Genomic DNA, 22,204 nt, shown 5'->3' on the forward strand with positions numbered 1-22,204 from the left:
AGGGTTTGCATGCCGTGGGCTTATCCATGGCTTATGTGTGCTAGCTGAGAAAACAGAGCTTTAGTTCTGGTCTCTGCTCAGATACAGAAGCAGAGAAGGTTCTGAAGCATGCATATGTTTCATATGCATGATTAACATGTATCACTTTTGACCATACTCTTGAAAAGTTAAACCATCTTTTCTTTTGCTGTGTGTGAATTCACATTATACATTAGATTCCTATGGCAGTAAATCAACTAACATTGACTCTATTTTTTTACTCCACTGGTATTTTGTAAAAAAAAAGAAGGGGTAGTAGTGGCAGCTTGAAGCATTTACCTAATTAGTGTGGTACTTGCTTATAAACATATCAGTACTATGGGGGTGTACAGGTGTACAGTAAAGGGAGTATACATACACCAAAGTGAAGCTATTACAGCAGACAGCAAATTGAAATAGATAGCAGTAATGTAAAAGAAAAGGGAAGAAATAGTGACAAAGGCCACTCTAAGGTGAGAAGAATGTTAACAGTGATAAAACATGTGCAGACTACCAGCAATAGCATATCAGTGATAATGTGCACCATAATCTGCTTGCGCTGCTCACTTGCCCATATCATTTGCATATTACATACGTATACAAACAGTTTCCATTGGCATACCGTATTTACTCGTTTCTAACGCGCCCTCGATTGTAACGCGCACCCGTTTTCCGTGACCAAAAAGAAAAAAAAAGTCCTTTACAGTACCGCGCACCTCATTCTTTCATACAGAAACACAACTTTATTTAATTTGGAAAAAAACAAAAGATGTACTCCCAGTGCACTAATGTTGCGATAAATTAAAAAAAAAGTCGCAGTTTTGCCTGAAAGGCGAAGCATCTATTACGATAGGAAATTAGCAGACAGCTATACGAAAAGTAAGGATAGTAGTTTTATCGGCCATGTGAACTTTTAAACATTCGCTTACTAACTAAATTAACAAGCATGGTGTCACGCGCGCACAAGCAAACATGAACACGTCTCACTCAATGACCGCGGAAACTAAACGCAGGAGTGAGGAAGTGCGGTAGCAGGAGCGAGGGAACTGAGTTTAGTGCGGCCTCTCGCTTGGACGCGAACTAAGCGACGAGAACGCAGTGCGGTAGACCTACATCATCCTACATGCATAGACTCTCGTCTCCGTCGCAGATCGCTTTCAAGATAGGGGCCGCGCGGCTGCGCAATACGTATATAGCAGCCGCCGCTGTAGAATGCCTCTTCTGTTTGCGCCAGCCCTGCACGCAAGTTTCGGGAGCCCCGAACACCCGTGATGCGGCCCGACTTCCGTCCGACTCCGCACACGTGATCGCTTTCCTTTTAATTGCGACATCGTGATGAACTCGGCATGTCCTTGCAGTTGGCACTTCCATGCTGATAGAACGAACGCAGAAAACAGGAAGACAGACGGTGCAATAACCTGAGTAAAAGGAAGCATTTTCTAAGCACACGTACTACAGCGCATGGAGAAAGCTACGGCAGCTGGGGTCAAAGCGCGAACGAGGCGGCCATTTTGAAATGCCGATACGTGTGTGGTGACCATGGAGGAAGGTGGTGGTAACGCAGATTCAGGGTCGTACTCGATTCTAATGAGCACGCAATTTTCGGACCCGTTCTGTCGGGAAAAAAGTGCGCGTTAGATTCGAGTCAATACGGTACCAACTTCACCTTCCTCCACATGTGCAAAACTAAGACTAAGGACAAGAACGCCTTTCAATGTTAGCGATTCTTGTCCCGCTGATTGGAACCGCATTCAGATGGCAACAGTTGGCACATCTGCATGCAGAAACAGGGGGGTCAGTATATGTGTTAGCACGTGTGTTTCATTCCGATGTGCTGCGTGGAATTCTAGTGAAATCTATCACGCTCCACTGATTCCGTGCATCACTGAGGGTGCTGTCTTCCTAAAAAAAGTGCATGTTTTTGTTCCGTGCATCGTTAATGCATGGTAACATTGTACTGCTTTAGCAAAGTAGGCAGGAATGGAAGAAGACAAATAAGAGAAGGCTAGTGCCTAGTGGCTAACTATCTAGTACGGCTTGTATGGGCCACGGGCAAATGATAAATGAACGGAGTGATACTCCGTTCATTGTCTCTGCGCACTGTATAACCGTAACATACCTAACCGTATCAAAATCAAGTCGCTTTACTATATCAGCCATTTTAGAGTTGTGTGCTACCAGTTGTGAGGGACATCATTTGGATGTCCATTGCGTTTTTTGCCTTTGCATTTCCTGTTTCCTTTTTCGCACCTGGGTGTCGTGCATTGGAGAAGCTTTGGCTGCTCATGCAGCAGTCAGCACACAACTCAGATTGAGTTTTCCAAAATATTGTGTTCAAGATGGCCGTTACATCCGCCTCAGACCCGAAGGTAGCTGACGGGTGTAATTCAAGTCAGTTCTTAGTACCGAACGGTACATTATGAATGCAAAAAACCCATTGCATTGTTTAACTACCTCGGTTAGATGCTGAAGGTAGCATCTTCATGTAAGTATCAAAAGTAGCTGTCTCCTCATGTTACTTGGTATAAAAACAGTTCTCATTGTCTCATCGTCTTAAGCACAGAGATGAAGTTGTGGCATTTCATGGTGGGTTTGCATGTCGATGCTGCTTCCTGGATTTTCACGTTAACTCGCAGTATTGGAAACGCACTTCACAGGTGATTTTCCTGTTTATGAGAATGCACCGGTCTAGATAAAATTGATGCCAGTTTTTCACAAAATCTCATGGCGATAACGGGCTTACCCAACTTTCATTGAGTTCTGCATGCATCCGCTTTTATATACGGGATGAAAATTTTGTGTAATCAATCCCGAGTTATTTCGACAGAAACTAAAGACAAGGTACCCAATTGGGTATCAAGGCACCACGAAAGATGTGAGGCTCACTTACTCTGTTTTCTTCTTTTTTGTTTACATTGTTGGACAGTAAGCTGACACATTTTGGTTGAGAAAAGCAGCGCACCAAAAAAAAAAAAAGGAAACAAGGAGCAGCAGCAGACGAGCGCAAATATGGCCGACAATTGGCAAAGGAATTTAAAAGCACACCAAACAGTTTTGTAAAGCCATGCGCCGGCAGGCCCACGTTAACACAATTTTACGATGTATAGTGTTACCGTGGCTTGTCGGGCTTCGTTCCTCTGCCGGGCAGACCACAGGGTCAGCACTTCTCTGCGCTGCACCGAATCATCGCCGCAATTCAATGCAGCACGATTGCGTGCAGTATCATCCTCGGCGCGCCGCGTTTGGTCAACCGCGTGCTACCCGCGCAGTCACGCCGGACCTGTCCGACCCGTCACGGGCGGCGTCTGGAGCGACGCGCACGCGCGTGTGGTCTGCGCGGCTACGGCGTCGTGTCGGACGACGGCGCTTGTCTTTTGCGCTCGCAGTAAGCACACGTGCTTCCTGGGCGCACGTTCGTCGATCGCCGCGATGCTGTGGAAGCGCACGGTCGGTGACCCGGTGTCACGCGCCGCGGTAGTTCCTGTGGTTTGGGCCATTCTGTGTTGAAGACGAGATTGCAGACTCGATTTTTGTTTCCGCGAACCCAAGCTGGAGTCGAACGCAGCCGAACTGTGTGACCGCAAGTTTTCCAAGGCCGTCCTCTACGGCGCCCATCGAAGTACTGGTCGATCGCAAAAGTTTGCGGGACACGGTTTCTACGACAAATGTGAACTTCTGCTCTGTTAAGGCATGATGCTTCTAACATAACGAATCACTGTGTCAAGTATTCGCGGGAATCCACTTTTTTTCTCAACTCCCCTGTCTCGTAAACTTTTGTGAACAACTGTCCGTGGTGCGAAACTGCTCAAGAACAAACAGGAGTATTGGCGACTCCTTTTGCAGGAGTAAGTGCGTGCTCCGTACCCAACCTCGTTCTCGGGAGTTTTTGTACACCGTGATAGACTGGCGTTCACTCTCCGTGGGCTCATGCTCTTTAAAATATTTACACCCTTTAGGGCTCATCTTGTCCCACAACGATAATGGCATTTTCGTTTTTCCTTTTAACGCTACGAGCCCGGTACGTCCAAGTCACGAACGGCTTGCGCGTTATCAGCGTGACACAGCATTCTCGACAGGAAAGTAGCGAGCGCTGAGTTTTCAAGAAAGGGAACGCAAGCGAGGCAGATGATGATTATTGTTCTGGGACAAATATACACCTCAAAGCCTGCAACTGTTTCAAGAGCGCAAGCGTAGTTTGTACCAGCAGGGTGTTAAATATATCACTACCGGTTAGTCCTGCAAAAAGGAGTTTTCGGCGCGCCGTGTATGAATCTTCGTCCGCACTAATATTTAAGTACGCTGCCACTTCCTACGTTTACCGTTCAAATACTGCGCGTAGGACTACGCCGAAAAAAAGAAAAGAAGGAAAGGAAGAAAATGTTGCTTTAGAAACGTCGTGCCCAAGCAGGTTATAGTGCTGATGCAGATGAGCTTAATTTTAGGCTTCATTTACCTAACAAAGAGCAATGGTATGCCCTTCGACGCTCAAATAGCGTTGCTACCATTGGCGTGGCGACAGGAGAGCCGTCACGGCCTTGGTCAGCGGTTGATTTGGTGAAGCGCGCTCGTGCGTGTAAACAAAACGCCCGAGACGGGGCGTTTTCTCTCTCTCTCTCACGTGGTGTGCTCGCCGCCTTGGCAGCGCCGTCTTGACAGCGCAGAGCGCGGACGCGCACTCGGTTTCCACACAGGGGAGGAGGACCTGCCCCGTAAGCAGAAGCGCATCGCGGAGAATGACGTCAGGGCCTATCCAAATCGACGCAGTGAAAAAAATAGAAGCAAATAGCTAGCCAAAGCAGATGACCAGACTGATGTGGACACCGCACTCCCGTCTAAGTGTTAACTCCACACTGCGAAACGTCTGCTCCCGCGCATCTCGTGGAGCATGGAAGTCGGTGGAGGGAGAAAGGCGTGCTGACAGTATTAGCACGTCCAGCTTCCTCGACTACAGCTAACGAGGCGAGGATACTCTCTGGAAAAGACATCTGACAGCGAGGGGCGAGCTGAGACGGGAGTGCCGAAGGCTGGGGGGTGCCGTAGCGAGTAGGTTCGGGAGGAGGAGGGCGACGGCGTTGACTGGCCCGTCCGACAGCCGCCGCCCGCATCGCGCGTCGCTCGGCCGAGGCGTCCGTTTGTCCGTCATGCGGCGCCCGGGTGGACGGCAGCCGGTGCTCAACAGCTCGGCGGCGTCCGCTCTGTGCGTCCGTCGCCGTGGCGATGATATGATTGACGCCGCCTTCGGAGTGTTGTTCGAGTTCGGCAGGCCAGGCGATTCGTGCTCCTGTCGCGATAACTTGCATGCACTGCTAAAATAACCGATATACCGAGTGTAGCACGGTGTGTTTGGCACGAGCAGCCTGTAGACGGTACTCCGAGTGTCGTGGCCTTGTGGTTGACTTCCGTAGCTGTCGCCGCGTTTTCGAATGAACGAGCTTTCTTGCTTGCGCTTGTTTGTTTGTTTGTACTTTGCGTGTGTGCGTGTGTGCGTGCGTATTGCAAGGCTTAATTCGAAGAGAGCGTACTCATTTTATTAAATAAATGTGGTCTGGAGGCGCGGCATACACGCGGGGCTAGTGTATGGCGTTGATATATATATATATATATATATATATATATATATATATATATATATATATATATATATATTCAACATCGCAAATCTACGAGATCTCTTCGACGTTCAAAAGCTCGACCACTCATCACCGGCTATTCTCCAACGGACTTCAAAATGAAGGCGCAGCCACAAGAAATAAGCTACTAAGGTTCGCGGTCTTACCCGCTTTCTCCACGCGTAGCTAATGCGAGACTGTAGTACTGCCCTAGTACAGCAGTCGGCTTGAAACGTGTGGTTAGGGCCGTTCATGGTTTGCATACATGCCTTGCTACATGCTATTTCTCGGGCTGATGCCGCGGAGTATATAAATTATGGGGTTTTACGTGCCAAAACCACTTTCTGATTACGAGGCACGCCGTAGTAGAGGACTCCGAAAATTTCGACCACCTGGGGATCTTTAACGTGCACCTAAATCTAAGTGCACGGGTGTTTTCGCATTTCGCCCCCATTGAAATGCGGCCGCCGTAGCCGGGATTCGATCACGCGACCTCGTGCTCAGCAGCCCAACACCATAGCCGCGGAGTATTTTCGCAAGCAAACAAGGTGAGCCTACGGCGATAGTAACCTTGCAGAGTTTGTTGGACCATTATACCCGTGAGTGACCCAAGGTAGAACACAGTGTATAGTGCCGGAGGGAAACGGACACACTCGCCCGGTACGGTGTGCGCAAATCTATAGCGTCTGTCAGTCAGGGAAAAAACACTGCAGGAATGAGCTTTAGACCTTCATGGGATGCGAATGAACTCTAGCCCGGTAAGCGCAAGCGAGCTTCAGCTAATTTCGCCACACAGATTGACTAGTAAGGACGGACAATCTGGAAACAAAGGTATATTCGAGAAAAAAAATAATATTGCTGGCCACTTTCTCGTTTTACAGTGAAGCATTCTTTGGGGCTCACTCGGAAACTTTGCGGTATGTACAGTTTCCTGCTCGCATTGTTTCGGGTCTCCTCAAGGGAGGAAATAATGGAGAGCGCTGAAGCTTCGCCTTTAAGAGTGGAACGCGATAGCATTCAAAGATCCCTGACTGGTTCTCACGCTTGCCGACAACTGCAGCTTATGTAACCGTTATGTTCACCGGGAAACACTGGCAGCGAACGCCACGCACGAAGGCGATCTTTCTGGAAGAAACGCGGCACCTTGCACGCCAGTTTTCGACCACAGACACACCAATGTCTCTCGCGTGTTTCACGTCGAGTAACCATGGACAAGCGGAGCGGTGCCAGCTTCTCCCACTCTCTGCTCGCAGCAGTTAGCGCTTTGAAATGCTGTGTTGCAGCACCACTGTAATTGGGATCGACCCGCATTCCCCAGGCAGCCCTTCCCTATAGTAGCAGCTAACGCTGCGTATAGACGTTGTGCGATATTTTTGTAACGCCTTCGGCATCGATCCAGCTCGTAACGGAACGTGTTGTTGCGTTTCCTCACCATAGTGGGGAAAGAAATAAGAACGCCGTGCCGTCACCGTCATATTGTCGTCGTTACTCACCCCACACCCTTACACGACACGTTAGTTCAACACGCTTTGAAGAACACCAAATGGGCGCTGGATATAACCGGTAATATATTTCGCATAACATCGATACCCACTGCGTGGAATCTTCTTTTCTTTCTCTCTCTCTGAGAACCGTGTTATCAGTGCTAGACTCTCGGCTTGGCCCTTGTTGCGTTTCGCCTGCGACATGTGGTTTTGCCGGCGCGACGGCGGCGGGGCGGCGGACATTTTGGCCCGATCGTCGTCACCGCAACACTCATCGCCAGGTGTTTCCAGGCGCGTCTGCGGCGATGCGACCGCCTAGGGATTTCGTTCCAGTCATTGTGCCCGAAACAGGCGAGGCCAAAGCAGGGATCTCCTTCCAGTTATTGGGCCCGAAACAGGCGATGCCAAAGCAGGGATCTCGTTCCAGTCATTGTGCCCGAAACAGGCGATGCCAAAGCAGGGACCATCTTCTCGTTACAGTCATTGTGTCCGACCGGCAGCGCCACGACAGTGTGCTGCGCAGCGCCACGACAGTATGCTGCGCAGCGCCACGACAGTGTGCTGCGCAGCGCCACGACCAGGTGCTACGAGATCGTGCGCAGCGCCACGACATGGTGCTACGGCATCGCTACGACAGTGTGCGTCACCATTAGCCCATTGTACATTCACGTGCTCGTCTTTTGAGGGGTTCCTTCTTGCCCTCAACTGCGAGAGTATAAAAACAGCTGCCCCCGGACGCCAGAGGAGGGCTCCGATTTCTTCCGTTGAGTGAAGTGCTCTCCCGTCTCTCTACTTCGGTCAAACCTGACCGCCAACTCTTTGCGATGTTAAAATAAACAAGTTGTTTCGTTGTTACCAGTCGACTCATGCTTTGCCGGGACCTTCGGATGCTTGCAGTTGTACCCCAGGCCGCCAGGCCAACGCTACCCTTGGGGCTTGCGACCCAGGTACAACCACGGGCGTCAGCGCCGAGTTCCCAACAGATCGTACCAGCAGTCCGATCCAAATATCTGGTTGCCAGCGGTGAGATCGCCTACGACTTCAAACAACTGTCTGCCAGCGGCGAGATCACGACAACGGAGGCCAGCAGCAAAGAGATGCAGTTGACAGTATGCTGAGCAGCTCAACGACGATCCGGGAGCAGTGCAACGAGCCCTGTGTGACGACTGGTTGCCTGCAGCGGAACGACTGCGCGGAATTCCTGCCTGCGAGGTTTGGTGAGTGCGGGACTTTCTTCTACTGAGCTTTGCCAGGCTTTTTGTTAGTGTCAGAAACAGAGCTGGTAATTGTGGTTGTCGTTGCTGCCGGGTTAGTTTGCGGCAAGACAATAGTAAGCAGTAGAGAAAGCAGCATTCAGAGCAGCCATGGATTTGAAGTCGTTGCGCAAACCGAAATTGTTGGAGCTTGCAAGAGAGTTGGGTCTGGATGTCTCAGACAAACTAAGAAAACCGGAACTGATAACGGCTATTCTTGAGTTAGAGGCTGAGGATGACGAGCTGTCGGAATGCCTTGAGACTATTGAGGAGAGGTCAAAAAGACAGGAGCGCGAACTTAAAGAGCAGAAAGAAAAAGAAGAGCGCGAACACGCTTTGGAAATGAAGCGTCTCGAGGTAGAGATGGAACGCGCTCGTAATGGAAGTCAGGCACACGGTGCAGGAGAACGCGTATTGTTCAAAATGACTGACCTGATGCGGCCGTTTAAGCTTGGAGAGGACATTGGTTTGTTCCTGGTTAACTTTGAGCGAACGTGCGAGAAGCAGGGGTTCTCTCGGGAAACGTGGCCACAGCGCTTGCTCACTTTGTTACCCGGCGAGGCGGCCGACGTAGTCGCTCGCTTGGATAGAGAGGAAGCAGAGGATTTCGACAAAGTAAAATCGAGTCTGCTAAAAAAGTACCGGCTGTCTGCGGAAGCGTTCCGTCGGAAGTTTCGGGAAAATGAGAAAGGCAAAAGTGAGTCATATACAGAGTTTGCGTATAGGCTTATGTCGAACATGCAGGAGTGGCTCAAAGAAGAGAAAGCGTTTGGTGACCACGATAAAGTTCTGCAGTGTTTCGGGCTAGAACAGTTTTATAGTCGGTTACCGGAGAACGTGCGATACTGGGTCTTGGATAGGCCAGACGTGAGTACGGTGGCTAGAGCCGCTGAGCTAGCCGAGGAGTTTGTGACGCGTCGAGCTCGCGGAGCTAAGGACGGTCAAAAGGGTGAATTTGGCTCCAAGTCTGAGAGGCCAAGGTTCACGCCCATGAGATTTAAGGGGGACACGCGTAGTGAGGATGCGAGTGAAAGCAATCCGACCAAACGTAAAGAGACGGCAGCCGAAGCCGAACGCAGAAAGCGGTTCGAGATGAGGCGAGCGGGCGTTTGTTATACGTGCCAGAAGCCGGGTCACTTTTCGGCGCAGTGTCCGGAAACAACACCAAAAGTTGTGTTTTTTTCAATAGGCAGCACTGACGAGAACATGAAGCTTCTTGAGCCTTACATGCGAGACCTCCTCGTAAACGGGAAAGAGTGCCGAGTGCTTCGCGATTCCGCAGCTACGATGGATGTAGTTCACCCGTCTTACGTAGAACCCCATATGTTCACGGGCGAGTGCGCGTGGATCAAGCAAGCCGTGGAAGCTCATAGCGTGTGTCTGCCGGTAGCAAAAGTGCTTATTGAAGGACCTTTCGGAGCGCTTGAGACGGAGGCGGCAGTGTCATCTATGCTGCCACCCCAGTACCCGTACCTATTTTCAAACAGGTCCGATCACCTCCTGCGCGAGAAGGGGCTTTTGTTTGGTGAAGCTAGTGTTCAGGCCTTAACCAGATCGAAGGTTCGGGAGCTCGCTGCAAAGGCGGTACTTGCGGGGCCGACGTTATCAAACAACGAAAAAGGGTCAGAGGCGCAGCAAGCTGATATTCAGAGCACGCCCGAACAGAATAAAATTGAGTCTGTAGCGTTGAAGGCGCCAGATACTGGAGAGGAAAATCCCGACGCGGGAAAGTTAGAAGAGCTATCTACTGATTTGCTCATCGCGCCTACGTCAGACGGACTTGATAGGTTGCTAAAAGTCAGCCGGACGGCTTTGATAGCCGAGCAAAAAAAGGATGGCAGCCTGGAAAACGTGCGCTGCAATGTCAAAGAAGGTATCGCCAGGAAAACTGCGCGTTTTGTGGAAAGAGGTGGAGTCCTGTACCGGAAGTATCTAGACCGCCGAGGAGTGGAGTTCGATCAGCTGGTCGTGCCTCAATGCTATCGTCAGGATCTGTTGCGCTTGTCACATGGGGGTTCGTGGTCCGGACACCTAGGAGTTAAGAAAACTAAGGACCGTCTCTTGCAAGAGTACTATTGGCCAGGGTGCTTTCGGGACGCAGACCATTTCGTGAGGACATGTGACACTTGTCAGCGGGTGGGCAAACCAGGGGACAAATCGAGGGCGCCGTTGAAATTGGTACCTATCATTACGGAGCCTTTTAGACGGCTCGTTATTGATACAGTGGGACCTCTGCCGGTAACAGCCACGGGGTACAGACACATTTTGACTGTGATCTGCCCAGCGACAAAGTTCCCTGAAGCAGTGCCGCTTAAAGAACTCAGCTCAGTTGAGATAGTTAATGCACTACTGTCCATATTTGCGCGAGTTGGTTTTCCTGCAGAAATTCAATCAGATCAGGGCACAGTGTTTACTAGCGCTTTGACGACAACTTTTCTCGAAAGGTGTGGGGTAAAGCTGCTACACAGCTCAGTGTACCACCCACAGTCGAATTCCGTTGAGAAGCTCCACTCCGTCATGAAGCGCGTGTTGAGAGCCTTGTGTTTTGAACATCAAACTGACTGGGAGCTGTGTCTGCCTGGGGTGATGTTTGCTTTAAGGACCGCGCCGCATGCGGCTACGGGGTTTTCGCCAGCTGAACTGGTGTACGGTCGCTCGCTTCGATCTCCGCTTCGCATGCTTCGAGAATCATGGGAAGGTAGGGGCGACGACCCAGTCGTGGTGGAGTACGTGCTTAAGCTCCTCGAACGCTTAAGAAGGGCACAGGAGTTGTCAGGTGAAGCAATGACAAAGGCCCAGCAGAGGGCCAAGGTTTATTATGATCGGACAGCCAGGGCCCGTCGTTTTGAGGTTGGCGATGAGGTCATGATATTGCGCACATCGCTAAACAACAAACTAGACGTGCAGTGGGAGGGCCCAGCGCGAATTGTTCAGAAACTGTCGGACGTTAACTACGTGGTAAGTCTGCCAGGAAAGCGGAAAGCACAGCAAGTTTACCACTGTAATCTGCTCAAACCTTATAGACAAAGGGAAGCAGTGGTGTGCATGATGGTAAACGTTCCTGAAGAGCTTCCGGTCGAGCTTCCGGGACTAGGCTCAGTGACGAACAGGGAAGACACCGGTCAAGTCATTAGTGACCTTATCAGTAAAGCACCGCTGTCGCCTGAGCAGAAAACCGAACTACACCAGCTATTACAAGAGTTTCAAAGTCTGTTCTCTGAGAGGCCTGGTAGGACTTCTGTACTTACTCATGATATAGAACTTACCTCCACAGAGCCAGTACGATCCAAGGCGTATCGGGTGTCACCCCGCCAGAGCGATATTATGGAGGCTGAGGTAAAGAAAATGCTACAGCTCGGTGTTATTGAGGCAGGTGAGAGTGATTATACCTCCCCTTTGATTTTAGTTGAGGTACCGGGCAAGGAACCTCGTCCTTGCGTCGACTACCGCAGGCTTAATTCCATCACTAAGGATCAAATTTATCCGATCCCTAACATCGAGGAGCGCCTTGAGAAAGTTAGTAGCGCTCAGTTTATTTCCACCCTAGATCTTGTCAGGGGTTATTGGCAGGTTCCACTTACAGAAGAGGCTAGTAGGTATGCGGCGTTCATTTCACCAATGGGAACATTCCGTCCTAAAGTGTTGAGTTTTGGTTTGAAGAACGCGCCATACTGTTTTTCAAGTCTCATGGATAAAGTGTTGCGGGGACAGCAAGAATTCGCTTTACCGTATCTAGACGACGTAGCGATATTCTCCGCATCCTGGTCTGAGCATATGACACACTTGCGGGCAGTGCTAACCCGCCTGCGCGAAGCGGGCTTGACAGTCAAGGCTCCTAAGTGCCAGTTAGCACAGGCCGAGGTTGTCTACCTCGGTCACGTGATTGGTCAGGGTCGTCGCCGCCCCTCTGAAATAAAAGTGGCCGCTGTGCGAGACTTTCCGCAACCGCGCACAAAGACCGATATTCGGTCGTTCTTGGGTGTCGCCGGCTACTATCAGAGGTACATCCCTAGGTACTCTGATATCGCGGCTCCCCTGACGGATGCTCTAAGAAAGACAGAGCCTCAAACAGTCGTCTGGGACGAGACAAAGGAAAGAGCTTTTAGCGCCCTAAAGAGTGCCCTAACAAGCCAGCCTGTGCTACGATCGCCAGACTATACAAAAGGGTTCATTGTTCAGTGCGATGCTAGTGAGCGAGGCATGGGCGTTGTACTGTGCCAACGGGAAAATGGAGGAGTAGAACACCCCGTCCTGTATGCTAGTCGTAAGCTGACCAGTCGTGAGCAGGCGTATAGCGCCACCGAGAAAGAGTGTGCATGTCTCGTGTGGGCCGTTCAGAAATTGTCATGCTATCTAGCCGGCTCGAGGTTTATCATTGAGACAGATCACTGCCCTCTCCAATGGCTGCAGACCATCTCTCCCAAAAATGGCCGCCTCCTGCGCTGGAGCCTCGCTTTACAACAATATTCCTTTGAGGTGCGTTACAAAAAGGGGAGTCTCAACGGTAACGCCGATGGCTTAAGTCGAAGCCCCTAACGTAGGAATCAGCCTCAAAATTGTTTGTTACTGATGTTTTTCTTCCTGAGGCAGGATTTTTTTAACATATTGCTTTTGTTTAGTGTTTCAAAGTGATGATATGCTTGCTAGTGCAATTTTTCAATTTGTGGACGCGTTCTGAGTGATGCTAGACTACTGTAAGGAACTAGGCAGTGGTATAAAAAGGGGAAAGAGCCTGGCAGGGCTTAGTGAGGGTTGTGCCGTGCTTGCTGACTGAGCGGTTGAGTTTTCAGCGTAGTTCTAACGCTTGCCGGGAACGAGAACAAAAATGTGAACTCTCCCGAAGTCACTTTGCAGTGTCCCGTGCGAACCTGAACGAGAGAACGAGGCCTTCTCTGTGCGCTGCGCTCAAGAAACGTCAAGGGACGCCCGACTTCGGTTATGCGCATCATCGAGCGACATCCCTCCGGACAGCGGATGCAGTCCCCTGTCCATCGGGATCTCCTTTCCCCGGCGGGGCGGTCTGTTGCGTTTCGCCTGCGACATGTGGTTTTGCCGGCGCGACGGCGGCGGGGCGGCGGACATTTTGGCCCGATCGTCGTCACCGCAACACTCATCGCCAGGTGTTTCCAGGCGCGTCTGCGGCGATGCGACCGCCTAGGGATTTCGTTCCAGTCATTGTGCCCGAAACAGGCGAGGCCAAAGCAGGGATCTCCTTCCAGTTATTGGGCCCGAAACAGGCGATGCCAAAGCAGGGATCTCGTTCCAGTCATTGTGCCCGAAACAGGCGATGCCAAAGCAGGGACCATCTTCTCGTTACAGTCATTGTGTCCGACCGGCAGCGCCACGACAGTGTGCTGCGCAGCGCCACGACAGTATGCTGCGCAGCGCCACGACAGTGTGCTGCGCAGCGCCACGACCAGGTGCTACGAGATCGTGCGCAGCGCCACGACATGGTGCTACGGCATCGCTACGACAGTGTGCGTCACCATTAGCCCATTGTACATTCACGTGCTCGTCTTTTGAGGGGTTCCTTCTTGCCCTCAACTGCGAGAGTATAAAAACAGCTGCCCCCGGACGCCAGAGGAGGGCTCCGATTTCTTCCGTTGAGTGAAGTGCTCTCCCGTCTCTCTACTTCGGTCAAACCTGACCGCCAACTCTTTGCGATGTTAAAATAAACAAGTTGTTTCGTTGTTACCAGTCGACTCATGCTTTGCCGGGACCTTCGGATGCTTGCAGTTGTACCCCAGGCCGCCAGGCCAACGCTACCCTTGGGGCTTGCGACCCAGGTACAACCACGGGCGTCAGCGCCGAGTTCCCAACAGATCGTACCAGCAGTCCGATCCAAATACCCTGCTTATTAATTATATCCAAAGCAGTGATCAAGGCCGTAACCAGGGGAAGGGTTAACGGATTCTGACAACCAGTGGAATTATCGCCGACGTGATATACTGTTTAGCGCAACTTATATATGTGTTATTATAAGTAATGTCAAAATATATAATATGTTTGTACAATTACGACAGTGATCTGCTTGATCCGCGCGCAAGAAGTGATTGAATATTTCCATATGGCTGCCGTTGTCTCCGCTAAGCCCCTGCCGAAAATGCGTAATTCCTGGTTACCGTTCTGGTGATGATAACGCTGGTTCACGTGCAGAACGACGAATGCGAGTGGCAACCGTATTTTATTTTTATTTGGGATACCGCCAGTCTCAGCGAGGCCAAAGCAGGTGGCCATTGTTGCTTTCGACGTTACTATATATCTGCACTCGTTCTTGAGGATATTTTCCTTTCATTGCGCGACGACAGGCTTCTTTCTAGACGTAAGGGTACGAGGGTGAGGCTGAGACCTATATGTAGCTTAGATTCTTGGTGAATATGCATGTGCTGGCCTTTGTGCTGTCACTATTGGGACTACACTCAGCAATAACTTACATCTCTGCAACTCTTTGTGTTTGGACGAAATTTTCGTTGGCGTGCTCATACATGTATCCATTTCTTTAAATATGCATATGTTGCCTTTGTGCTAAGCGTCACTATTTAGACTACACTCAGCAATGACTTCCATCTCTGCACCCTTTTGTGTTTGGACTAAGTTTTCGTTGGCGTACTCATGCATGGACTCATTTCTTCAAATATGCATGTGCTGCCTCTGTGCCAAAGACTATTTAGAGACTACACTCAGCGGTAACTCTGCACCCCTTTGTGATTCGACGAAATTTGTGTTTGCGTGCTCATGCACGTATCAATTTCTTTATCTTCACATGCCCTTTCATTGCGCCGCTACTTCGCCGTCACGTGCCAACGCGTTGATACCAATTTGACCGGAATCGACCTTCTGACTGGACTGGACTGCGCGGCCATTTTCTATCCGCGCTGCATTCAACTTCCGCCTCGCGGACTGCACTGTTACTCGCCCGGCGCTGACTGTGACACGAGTCCTGTTCCAGAGATGGAGGCGGCGCGCGTACGCAGCACACCTCTGAGGAGCAGCCGTCTTCTGGCGCCGAGTTTGCTTTGGAGGCGATACGTGTAATCAGCGGCACCGCCGCGCTTCGGTGGCGTCACCCGGTGCACGTGCGCGAGCGGTCTGCATGCGCTCTCGCTTGCTTGCTCCTTTCGCGGTACATCGCGCGCGGGGAGGGGCGGCGACTGCCGGTCCACTTCGTGCGATGCTGCCCGGCCGAGTGCGCGCCGTTTCGCATGCGCCACACTCGCACATGCTCGCTGCGGTGGCGGTTCCTGTTGCTCTTCACCCGCGTTACGCGGGTGATTGACTGCTGCGCCCCGCTCGGAGCTGGAGCGGTCGGCGGGAGGTGCGGGCGCCTGGCCTCCTCCTTTCCTATCGTTTCGCTCGTGATGGGCGCCTGACGCCCTAAGCGCCCGTTGTCACGGCCGATCACGGAGCGCTGCGGCCACCGAGCGCCGTACACCGCTGGCGTTCTGCGGTGGTGGTCCGGTTTGGGCCGGACACTCCCTCCTCCACCCCGTTCTCCATTCTCTGTCGCCCTGTCTCCTTCTGTGTACTTACTGCGAGTTTCCTTCTGTGCGTCCCAAGCTCCCCCCCCCCCCCCTCTCAGGCGCGTCGAGGGAGAAAAAGCTAGGAGGAGGCTGTGTGTAAATTGTCGTTAATACGGGTTGCGCGTCTCGGCTTCGGAAGTTTCACCCCACCCACGCCGCAGCCAAGTCTCTTTCGGGCGATTCTCCGCCATATATTCCAACAGCTGCACATAGCCGGCTACAACCCAAACAGGGCTGGAGTGTGCATAAATAAATAAATAAATAAATAAATAAATAAATAAATAAATAAATAAATAAAATGTGATATTTGTGGTGATAGAGGTAGAGAGCGATTACTTGAAGACAAGCACGACTGACGCAAGCGTGGAAACACAATCCTCGACCTACGCGTCTGTGGGTGGCATCTTGAGGGCACGACTCGCCAGAGGCTGTATATAGCTGCCGCCGTTTGGTCGTCGGGTAGAATGCTGTTGTGTGTGTGTACGCGCTGGAATACATAAGGTGCAGCGGGAGCATCCTTGCATGGAAAGCGGGGTCCGCCTGCGGACCATTAATCAATACGTTGCTCTTCCGACGCCGCAGGACCACGTACGTAGTTGTGTGCGCAGGCCGAGAGGCTATAGCGAGTACCTATCTGTGAGGCTGGCGCCGCCTTCGACGTCGGACATCCGTCCGGTGCGCGACGTCCGTCGGGTTGCCCGCTGCGCCGCATTCCGCAACTCGAGCGCGCTTGACCCGTGCCCCGCGCTGAAGCGGAGTAAGCGCGCACGTAGGTCGGATGACTAACGAGCGCACGCCCGGAAAACCCATTTCACGGCGGGCCTCTTCATACTTCGGGGGTCGCCACCGATGGTCTCGCGACAGCGTCCCGCGACGTGCCGAATGATTTCGGTTACGAGTCAATTCGGTGTTGTTTATCTTCGCGCTCGTTGTGCAGGCTGTCGGTTTTGAGACGAATCGTACGTAAATGATTTCTGCTGTAGGAACTCAGGCGCGCGCGTAGCATTTGCATATAGACTAAGAATGCTGACTTTTTTTTTCCCCGAGTGAACCAATAAACAAAATATATAGAATTCTGATGCGTGTACGGAATGCGACCAGTGTAAATGCCGCGAACACAAGCAGAACACGCGGTTATGCTGCCACCATACTCTGTGCGCCGCCACGTCTCGACTTTCGTGTTTGTGTCCGTCATATCTTAACCGTGGCGTGCGGGGTGGGCACTAACCACCGGACGTGCACCTTACACGAAACGCCTGTATAGGAACGATTGTTGGAGAGGAAAACTCAGCCAGTGATGTCGCGTTCGACCTATTCAGCTCGTCATGTAGACAGGATACGGTCGAATTATGAATTTGTGAAATACCCTGTGGGTATAGTGTATGAAGAGGTGCTTCTGTACTGCTGTAATAATCACTTTGGGGCACGTCCCCCCCCCCCTTTTTTTTTCCTCCATGCGAAGAGTTAGCTCAGATCCGCACACATCTTTGGCGGACAGAGGCGCGGGAATCGAAAGTGGCTCTCTGCCCAGTTGAAGTTCCGCTCGTGGCCGCTCGCGTCATGGAGCGGTATACGAGGGAAGCACTCCGTGTACCCCCACCACGGGTGGCAGAAAGGTGAGCGGTGGCGTAGGGAGGGCAGGTCAACAACGAGAAGACGGAGCATGAAGAATGGGGCACGCTCGCTCGCCTTGTCTCCCGGTGCGCCTCCACTGGTTCGCCCCCAACCCCCCCTCCTCTCCCCCTCTTGTGTTTGTATACAGTCATCCTTGCTGTAGCTCGGCGGCGACGACGTCTGCGTGGACGATGGAGCGCGCAGACGCCCACCACATCGCGAGCACGCGCGCGCCGCATCCGCGTTCCCTGACTTCATGCTCGCTCTTGCCGTCACGTGGTCCGGACTGTTCTCGCCCCCTGCGCCTTCGGCTGCGGTGTGCTCGCACCGATCGGCTCAACGTCGTGTGCTCTCTTTGTCAAAAGTTTCTGAGCCACTCCGCAGTGGACAGGAGCTCTCGCCTGGCCTTGTCTCAGGATAACCTGCAGCACGCCTATACAGAGCTCCGTCTTTCAGAAGAGTTAGGAGTAATGACCCTCTCGATATTTTTGGCCCTCACAGTGCATGGCCCGACAACATACACGTAGCTCTGGTCACGTGTGCGGAGTACCGATGCTTTTGACAAACGCTCTAGCTGTGCGCCCGTGCGCTTGAGGCGCACCGGCAAGCCTACCAACCCTCTCTCCTTCTTTTTTTCTTTCTTACCTTGCGCACCGTTATATATCAGTGTACCTATTTTCACCGAGGTTTGAATCACTTTGAACTTCTTCAGGCCAAGGAGGAGTCAGGGAACTACTTACCACAAAAAGGGGAATTGGATGCGTGTTTGACGCAATATTATTTTTATTGGTCGACTGTAGTGGGAAATAAAGAAAAAAAGACGGTTAAGTAGGTTTTTGAGACACCTCTGTAGCTATTAGTTCAAGAATTAAAAAAAAAAGAAATGGTGAAGCAATTTGTGCACCGTTGTAGAGAAGCTTGCTTTCGGGATCATGCTTCGATTTCATTTGACCTTGAGTTAATGGTATACCCCGTATTTATAGTATGTGCGTCTTTATTTGGGGCCATTTCCGAATCTGTAGTAGCAACTTCTTTAGTATTGCGTGGTTCGCCCAGCATTTCTACGTAGTCTTTGCAATGACTTTTATCGCATTTTACGTAGCGCTGTGTCTCCAACCGAAGTGCTCGGAATTCATATCGCAAGAGGTTATCTTCTTTGTCTGCTGCCGCTATAGTGACGGCATGCGGCGAATAACAATAATAAATGCATTTTTTGTTTCATTTTTTGTTTTTGCAAGAAGAATGGCGCAAAAGTATTTCTCGCGCATTTGGGATGGACGCGGTGGCACAGTATATTGCCAGTAATGCGGCTGCCCAACCCACCTCCCTCCTGTCTTCGATGCCTCATTTAATACTCGTGCAGTTTACAGTTGGCAGACTGATCGAGCAAATAATCCTAAAACAAATCACCTTGAATAACATAACATTTTATCTCCTTTTCAACGCGGTTTCCGCCAGAGCATGCATCTACGGTAACCCATGTTATAGAATTGGTCCATCACGTCTCCTCAAGCATCGATTATCGAAAACAAATCGATCTCATTCTGCTGGATTTTTCTAAAGCTTTCGAACGGGTGTCGCATAACAAACTTCCTCTGAAACTTAAATCTACCCTGGGCAGGGGACAAGTTATTGACTGAATCACGAACTTCCTCACAGATCGCAATTCGTAAAACTCAATTGTGTGAAATCCTTGGTCGTACCGGTGACCTCTGGCGTACCGCAGCGTAGTGTTTTGGCTCCAGTATTATTCTTACTTTTTGTGAACGATCCGCCTCCATATGTGCACCGAATGCAGGCTGTCTGCACACGACTGCATTACGTACAAAAAAATAAATTATCATGATGACCACATCACCTTAAATACCGCCTTAGAGGCAGTTTCACTGTAGTGCAGTGGTTGGCAAATTCACATCGATGAAAAAAAGTCCGCTCTGTTATCCATCACTAGAAAAAAGCACTCATCCAACTTTAATTATACCATTAATTCAATTAACCTCTCTAAAGTTAAGGAGCGCAAATACCTAGGTGTCACATTGTCACAAGACTTACGATGGGATTCTCATATTGAATACATCACATCATCTGCACTAAAAAGACTGCTTTTTCTAAAAAGATGATTACAGCTAGCACCACCAGGCGCAAAGTTACTGGCCTATAACACACTTATGAGACCCATCATTACGTACGCAAACACTGCTTGGTTTCCGTACATAATAAAACTAACCAACAAGCTCGAAGGAGTTCAAAGGAACGCGCTTAGAGAAATCTTTAACAAATTTAACCGAACAGATTCGCCCACAGAACTGCTTAAGAAGGCTGGATTACTAAGCATAAAAAAGCCGGGCGAAATCGGCACGCTTAAAGGTAATGTACCAACTATTACACAGCTACCTAAATATAGACAAGTCCCGTTATATTAAGCAATCCACAGTAAGAACTACCCGCCAGAAACACTGCCATATCCTTGCTTCTTACAAATAATTCCACACAGATGCCCGCAAATCCTAGTTTTTTCCCCTGGAAATCAGAGAATAGAATAACCTGATCCTCGCCATTACCAGTAGCACATCTTGAGCCCGTTTCTCTAAACTAATTGAAAGCGATTTGCTAACCTCGCAATTTTTAAAACAATGTTATATATTTTTTTTGTCTTTGTCCTCATATAAGTGAATTGCCTTTGTCATTTTGTCTGTGCAGTTTACTTTTGTAGAGTTTGTGCCTTAAGGCTCATTCACACTAGGCCAACACGACACCGATTTCGGTCTGCCGACTGTCGGCGACAGCGTTTTTTACTTCGTGTCGGCGCCTCTATGTCACACTGTACCGACGCCGACAGTCTGCCGACAGTTGGCGGAAAGCTCGGCATCGGTACAGTGTGACAATTAATTGGCGCCGACACGAAGGAAAAAACGCTGTTGCCGACATTTGGCAGACCGAAATCGGTGTCGTGTTGGCCTAGTGTGAATAAGTCTTTACAGCCGCAAATTGGGCGACATTTGGTAGTATAATGTTTTATTCTTAGCCTTGTACTAAATCCCTATCTTTTTTTCTTCCCTCCTGTTGTAATCCGTATTGGGATTGACAGTACGTAAATATAAATAAAGAATAGTTACGGAGACATATGAGGCTGCACATAGGTTTAGAGCTTACTGCAGTTGCGCTCAGTTTCAAGGAAAACTTCACCCCATCGGCACGCGCACTTAAAGCAGCTGTACTGCAATAATTACTGCTTTTAGGTTGACCACTTAGATCAGGAACATAACCGGGACTTCTTAGGTTAACAGCGCGGCTTAAGTATAAGACGCAACGTGCGCGGTGTTTCCTTTCGCGAGGCTCTTGCAACGGATTCCACGCGCGGTACGTGGCGGTATATCCTCGATGTATGGGAGCATAGGAGCGGAGCATTCGCACGCACTATAACGCACTATACGCGCGCTACATGCACACCCTGCGTTGTGGAGCGCGCGTGCGCGTATATGAAAGCAGTGCAGTGCAGGCTCCAGGCAACGCTTCGGACTTCTATGGATACCACGGTGTGGACTGTATAGTATGTAGCGTGTGATGGGAGAGACCTCCCCCAGCAAACGGAAGACGGAGGAGGCCCTGCATCCATCTACGCTCCCTCCGCGCGCCGCGCGCGTGCGTTTTTGAGGCGGCGTCGGCGCTGCTGTCGCTGATGAAGTGGATCGCCGCGATTGCGCGAGCGATACGCGCGAGACGGCGGCTCGGGTGCGGGCGCGCAGTCCGCGCGGAGAAAATAGAATAAAGGCTGCCCGGGTCACGGCTCGACGTGACGTGAAGTTGATGAGAAGTTGTGTACACTCGTCCGTGATGGATGCGTTTTTTTTTTTTTTTTCCTTGATGGGGCGCGCATGCATGCAAGGCACGGGCGCCCTCGCAACTGTGCGTTTGCATGGGCGCTCATATGCACGGGGCCCTATATACCTCTGACTCTCTTTCGGTGGCCCGGGCCCGTGGGTCGGGTTCCCTCGTATCGTTACTCTACGCGGCCACGCCTCGAGCCCCGCTTGGATGACTCTAATCTGTTCCTGTCTCGTTTCCTTCTCGGCGAGCTTCGCATGCTTGCGAGCGCAGCGTTTTGGAGCGCGGGCGGTCTGAACGAACTACGCGGAGGATGAACGACTTTGAAGATGATAATAAACCGGAGAGCGGAGCGCTCCGTGGCGTTCACCGCGTATCGTGGCAACGTTTTGTTCTATAGCAACCATAACTCGGGCCACCGTCGTGGTTTCCGCCAACGGCCCGTACTCTGTGCACGTAGGTATAGCAGGAATGAGAGCGCGGCACAATTGAGGCCTCTCCACATCTGTCATTGTATACTTGCCGGGCTCGCTCTGTGTGTTACGTTGTATTCTGTTTCAGTATAATGCGGCATTGATGCATAGAGCAGCTTGTGTCAGGCCATTAGGAGTGCAGTCATGCAAATGCACGTGTCCCTGTGCCCAGTGCACCGCTGCGTCAGAGCGCGGCCTCTGAGGTCGCGGAGGCCATGTCTTGTGATCGTTCTAGAGCGCCAGAGCGCGCTTCGTAGAGCGCTCGCTCCAGTGCCTCATTACACGTTTGTCATGTACTTATTTATTCATTTATTCCAAATATCCTCAAACGCAAATGCGTCGTAGAGGGGAGTGGTTACAAAGGAACGGTAAAGTATGCAAAGTTATACAATATAAACAGTAATACAA

At 50.8% G+C, this 22,204-nt stretch overlaps 1 protein-coding gene across 4 annotated transcripts in view; it reads left to right on the forward strand.

Moving 5' to 3' along the window:
* rg (A kinase anchor protein rugose) overlaps positions 1–22,204 on the forward strand; it is a 336,839-nt gene that overhangs the window by 146,256 nt on the left and 168,379 nt on the right. The window lies entirely within an intron of this gene.

The sequence above is a fragment of the Dermacentor variabilis genome, chromosome 4, assembly GCF_050947875.1.
Source record: "Dermacentor variabilis isolate Ectoservices chromosome 4, ASM5094787v1, whole genome shotgun sequence".
Classification (NCBI taxonomy): domain Eukaryota; kingdom Metazoa; phylum Arthropoda; class Arachnida; order Ixodida; family Ixodidae; genus Dermacentor; species Dermacentor variabilis.